The sequence below is a fragment of the Arachis ipaensis genome, chromosome B05 (genome assembly GCF_000816755.2).
Source record: "Arachis ipaensis cultivar K30076 chromosome B05, Araip1.1, whole genome shotgun sequence".
Taxonomy (NCBI): domain Eukaryota; kingdom Viridiplantae; phylum Streptophyta; class Magnoliopsida; order Fabales; family Fabaceae; genus Arachis; species Arachis ipaensis.
The window spans coordinates 127,711,043-127,717,606 of record NC_029789.2 but is presented as its reverse complement, the minus strand read 5'-3'; the positions used below and the strand labels follow the sequence as shown (position 1 = coordinate 127,717,606).

The window sequence follows — 6,564 nt, the reverse complement described above, 5'->3', positions numbered from 1 at the left end:
GTCGGTGTTGACAATGGAAGCTGAAGATGTGTGACTATTTCAATCAAGGTGGAGATTGTTAGGATTTGGTTGAATTAGTCCTACATTGCTTAGGATAGCAAATGGAGTGGGTGGCCTAGGCTATAAATATGAGGCTAAGTTCTCCATTTGTTTTTGCACCAGTCAGAAATATTTTAAGCTTGTATCTGATTTTTCTTTTCCTCTATACTCTTTGATTTGAGAGTGTTGTGAGGTGTAGTTAGATATTTACTTTGAGAGAGTGTGGGTGTACTGGGTGCCGGTATTAGAGAGAAAGAAGTCTATGTGTTGTAACAATTTTCACATAGTGATATTCTCTGGTTGTCATTTGACAACGGCCGTGGTTTTTTCTCCGGTAATTGGAGTTTCCACGTTAAATTCTTGTGTTGTGATTGTGTCTATTTTATTTCTCTGTCAAAGGTGTTTTCTCAAGGAAGAATGGTATCTTATTCCCAACACTTAATTTGTCATAACCAAATGTGCAATGGCTATCAATCATGTAACAACATGCTAATTTGATTTTATTGCTTATGAAATTTGGGTACAAATTATTTAAAATTATCAAAAAGAAATCTATAACCACATAATAAACACATGGAATATAATTATTATATGTTTTTAAGCTATAATCAATCACAACGTCAATGATGTTAAAAAAATAGTTCAAGTTTAGATTTACACGTAATCAGAATAATTAAATATTTTGAATTTATATTTTAATTTTAAAATCGAAGAAAAGGTAACAAAATTAAAGTGTATACTTAAATAGATTCTCAATAGATTTTACATGAGACATTTTTTCTAAATTCCTAAACTTTTACTTTGGTAGGATAAGTAGATCCCACCATTAGTCAATTTTATTGACTACTAATAGAGAGATCTTATGTAGCTTTTAACTGAGTCATGCAGCCGTGATGATGTCATGTGTTATTGTTAGTAGTAGATAAAAAGATCTCCATCTAAACATGTAAAATAATGTTGTTTCATAGCTACTAAAAATATTGCATTTTAGTGGGATAAATAGGTCTACAATGAATCCTTCTCAAATAAATTTTTCTTGTCTAAGAATACAAATACTTAGGGACCTATTTGACTGGTAACTATTGCTTTTAGAGACCAATCTGTATTAGATAAAGAACATACATACTTAGAACTTAGTTGATTCTTCTGCTAACTAAAAATTGTAGGAAGCAAATGGGTCTACAAGATCAAGACTTGTTTTGAAGCTCTATTGACATATATAAGGTATATTTGGTTGCTTAAGAATGCACTACTCAAGAGTGATTATGAAAAAAATTTGCTCTTGTTTTTCGATTCATATCAGTTCGAGCTCTCCTTGCCATTTACTGCACTATAAAAGTGGTCCCTCAGTTAGATGGATGTGTGAAAAATATATTTCTTAATGGTAATTTAAAATGAAAGTCTACATGAAATCTCCTCCAAGGTATTCTTCTCTTTCTAACAAAATTTGTCTTCTTCATAAGGAATTCTATAGGCTTAAGCAATCTTTTCAATAATGGTTTGAGAAATTTAGCATCAGTATTTGTAACTTTGATTTTACTTATAGTCCTCATGAGACTGCTTGGTTTATTTGCAACAGTGATCATGGTGTTGTTCTCTTATTGTTGTATGTTGATGACATGATCATTATTATAGATGATATTATCGGTATCAATGATCTTAACATTCCTATCAAGCTCCACTTTGAGATAAAAGATCTCAAATCTCTCAATTATTTTTTTGTTCTTGAAGTTGTTTCCTCTGATGATGGTATTCATCTTTTGAGGCGCAATCAATTTTTATTAACTCACACTCTACACATTATATGTTGTCATTCTTTAAATATTCTTTTGTATTGAAGTTCTGAACATTTTTCTTTGACCCTCCAAGCATATTCGTATGTTGATTCAGCCATTGACCTTACTAATCATTGTTCTATTATCGATTACTATTTTTTCCTTTGTAATTCACTTAGCTTCTAGTGCGTCAATAAATAAAAATTTACTGTTCAATCTAGCACCGAAGTAGAATATGATGTTCTTGTTGACACCTCTGTTAAGTACTGTAGGGTGTTTGTGGTGCGGTTTGGTTCGGTTTTTGAGGGAAAAGCCTTCCAATCCGATCGTTTAATTAAGCTGCAGTTCGATTTGGTTCCGTTTTTTTGTCAAGGTCATTTGAACCAAACCAAACCAATTAAAATCGGTTTGGTTTGGTTTGGTTTATTCGGTTTTTTCAATCAAATCAAAAAAAATTCTACCATACTATTATGCAAAGTCATAACATTGAAATCGAAAAATCGAAATACACAATAGCTAACAAAGTCTTGACCTAATGAAATATAACGACAACAGAATTCAAATACGACAATTAAAGAAGTTTAATAGTTCAACAGTCAACACAACTGAAAATAAAAATAAATTGTCATTAAACTGATAGCAAAGTTATGGTGTCTTCTCCAACAAAATAGCTAAACTTCTTAATGCAAACCAACCTGAAATAAAAAAAAACAGTTACATAATAAGAACAACAAGAACAACAATAACAATAATAATTATAATAATAATAATAATATAAGGAGAACAATTCCTACCATAACAACTTAACAAGATGTACTAAATCAGACTCAACACCAGAATCTTCTTCATTGGGATCACGAGTGGGTGCAACTTCTACACAATATATAAAACAAGAAACAATCATAACAAATAATATATATTAATAAAAACTAGATTAAAATAAAGAAAATTATAAGTAGAAACTTAACCATACATAATTCCAACTTCTCCAATTCCTCGATGAGTTCCTCAAGGACAAGTTTTGGAGAGTTTCGGAGCCAATTTTGGGTACAAATTAACGCTTCAGCTGTCATCAGAGTTAGAGAACTCCTATAATTATTCAACACCCTTCCTCCAGTACTGAATGCCGATTCTGAAGCAACTGTGGAAACTGGCATGGCTAAGACGTCTCTTGCAATCTGCCCAAGAATTGAAAATTTAGTGGAATTCACTTTCCACCAATTTAGAATGTCGAATTGCACGCCACTCTTCTCTAATGCCTCCATAAGATATAACTCCACCTCATTCTTGTTAACACTCTCATTGAATTGCATTTCCTTCTCAAATTCCATAGCAAAAGAAGTTTCATGTGCCTCAAGCTCTTGTGTGCTAATTTCAGGAGGATCTTGCCGAGTAGACCTTTGATAGTTACCACCAAACAGCCTATAGCTATCAAACACCTTGAAAAGCGTCTCCTTCACCTTTGAAGTTAAGAATTCAGCATCTTCTTTTTCATACAACTTTTCAAAACTCCACTTAATCAATTGAAGCTTATACCTAGGATCAAGAACAAATGCAATGAAAATAATCATGTTTGTGTTCTTTATATTTTCCCAATACTTATCATGCTTGGACTTCATTTTCTCAGCCATGCTTAAAAGTACTGTATCTAAGCTTCGCATCCAATGCTTAAGTGTAGACAATATTTTACAAAAGTCATTAAAGTGTTGAGAAGATGTCACAAATGTTGAACCAGAAACTTTGTTAGTAACCTCATAAAATATTTTTAAAAACTTGACAAAATGCTTTGCGTTCTCCCAATCCTCAGACCTAGGAATCCCACCAGCCATCATAGCATATTCAGAATCTCTCTCCCCCAATCGTTTAAATGTCTTTTGAAACTTCAAAGCACTTTCAAGCATTAAAAAGGTAGAGTTCCACCTGGTAGGAACATCTAAATGGACAGTGCCTTTTTTCAGAATTCTAGCTTCCTTAATCATAATTTTAAACCTCTCAGTACGACCCGATGATGCACGCACATGCCAAACTGCATTTCTAATCTTTAAAATTGACTCATGCATTTCTCTCAACCCATCATTCACAACAAGATTTAAAATATGAGCACAACATCTAACATGTAAAAACTCTCCCCTTAATGGATGTGAGTTCCAATCCTCCATTCTATTTTTCAAGTAAGAAAGTGCAACATCATTTGAACTAGCATTATCAACAGTGATAGAAAAACCCGGGATATCCCCCAGCTCAACAAACATCTCTCAATCTTCCTACCAATTGTTTCTCCCTTGTGATTCTTGATAGCACAAAAATTCAAGATTATTTTTTGCAGTTTCCAATTAGCATCAATATAATGAGCAGTAAGGCAAAGATAGTTCAAGTTTTGCATAGATGACCAACAATCAGTTGTCAAACAAACATTTTGATTTGGTTGAAAGAAAACATACTTCAACTAAATTTTTTCATTCAAATATAGCTTTTAACAATCCCTAGCAACTATGAGCCTTCCAGGAATTGGAAACTTGGGTTGCAAACAACTCGTATAATAACGAAAACCCTCCCCCTCAACATGCGAAAAAGGTAATTCATCCACAATAATCATTCTAGCAAGCGCTTGTCTACAACGATCAACATCAAATGACACGGTAGAAAGTGAACTACCTATCCCTTTCCTATCATCTTTTACCACATCTTGAAAACAAAGAATCTTTTGGGTAGGATCTAATGCCTCCTTCAAAAATTATTTGCATTGTGACAACAAGTGATTTTTCAGTGATTTTTCATGTTACTAGTGCCATTTTTATGTGTATCACAAGCATAACTAGCCCCACACCAATTACATTTAGCTCTAGGATATTGTGGATTACTAGTTTCATCTTTAGTAAAGTGATCCCATGTCCAAGACCTAGGTCTACAAGGTTTTCTCTTACTTTCGTCGGTCTCAGTTTCAGCAGAGTCATCAACGGGAGCTTCTTCAACAGCCCGCCTTTTCCCTCGGCCTCTACTAGCAAGCTTCCATGAGGAGCTGGCACAGGATGCAATGCAGTCGGAGATCTGATGCTTGTTGATTCATTCGGAATAGAAACTGGAGGCAATCCAGTGTTGCCCATATTCTCACTTGAACTTATGTCAAACTACATAAACAAATACAATAAATCAAGAACAGAAACCAGCAATAAACTGAACAATAAATCAATAACCAACAATACCAAGAAAACAAGCAATAAACTAAAGTTTAAATCAATAACCAGCAATAAACAAGCAATAAACTGAACAAAAGATGATAATCTGAACAATAAATCAAGGACACAAACCAGCAATAAACTGAAGTTTAAATCAATAACCAGCAATAAATAAGCAATAAACTGAACAAAACCTGATAATCTGAACACTAAATCAAGGGCAGAAACCAGCAATAAACTGAAGTTTAAATCAATAACCAGCAATAAACCAGCAATGCCTGAACAAAACCTGATAAACTGAACAAAACTTGAACAATAAACTGATAACCCTAAACTGAACAATAAATCAGCAAGACCAAATTACCAACAATAAACTGAATAGATGGTAAACAACAATACCAACAATAACCCTAAACTGAATAAAACCTGATAATTTGAACACTAAATTAAGGACAGAAACCAGCAATAAACTGAAGTTTAAATCAATAACCAGCAATAAACCAGCAATGCCTGAACAAAACCTGAACAATAAACTGATAACCCTAAACTGAACAATAAATCAGCAAGACCAAATTACCAACAATAAATTGAATAGATGGTAAACAGCAATACCAACAATAACCCTAAACTGAATAAATTAAATCAATAACCAGCAATACCAACAATGCATCAATAAAGATTACATGAATAGATGGCTGGGGCTCCATATTTACTTAAATCGGTGGCTGGGTGGGAGGCTGGGAGGTGCTGTCTTCAGTGTCTTGATTGTGGGTGACCCTAAACCCAGAACCCAGAAACTCTGCTGGGTGGAGGCGGCGAGGTTGGAGGTCCTGTGTTGATCGTCGCCCGTCGGTGCTGTCTGCTGTGTTGCCCTGTGGCTGTTGGGTCAGTGGGTGACGAGCCAGGCGAGGTGCTGTGTTGAGCTGGGTCTTCGTCTTCGTGGTGCACCGGCGGTGGGGGATCTGTTCTCTTCGGCGGTGGGATTTGGAGGAAGGCTTCGAGACTCAAGGACGTGGGTGGCTCAGGCTGGCTCCGTGGCTGGGTGAGTGGGTGCGCAGGCAGCAGAGGGTGAGATATGGTGGCTCAGGCTGGCTCCGATCTGGGATTTGGGGGTTAGGTTTCCATGGGGATTTGGGGATGGAGGGAGTCGCGCAACAGTAGAACACCTCTAGGACTCGTTTGGTGGGTGGGGTAGGTAGTTTTTAATTTGTCTTAATTTTTAACAATAACGATACTGAGTATGAAAATTTGAAACCACAACTCCATGATAATTAACAATAATATTCTAGTTATTTTTTTGTCATAAATAATGGTTACTGTTTTTATTATTTTCTAATTTAAAAAACTCTATCACAGTCAAAACACGTTTTTACATTTTTTCTTTCTCCTTTTCTTTTTCTTTTTTTCCAACATAGTATGCTATATTAGAGCCATAGTGACTACTTATTGCCAATCTACCACTCTTCCGCCAATGTTGACCAAGTATTTTGAGACCAAAATTTTTTTTTTGTGTCTTTTTGAGACCAAAATTAATCTACAATATTACCTACTAGATTGATTTTACTTAAATAGGT

General features: G+C 34.8%; 1 long non-coding RNA gene across 1 annotated transcript; it reads right to left on the bottom strand.

The window, feature by feature from the left end:
* On the bottom strand, positions 2,421 to 2,714 carry LOC107641082. Its single transcript, XR_002348015.1, has 2 exons — positions 2,609 to 2,714; positions 2,421 to 2,509 (listed from the first exon to the last, which is right to left on the bottom strand). It is a non-coding gene; the product is annotated as an uncharacterized LOC107641082 (long non-coding RNA).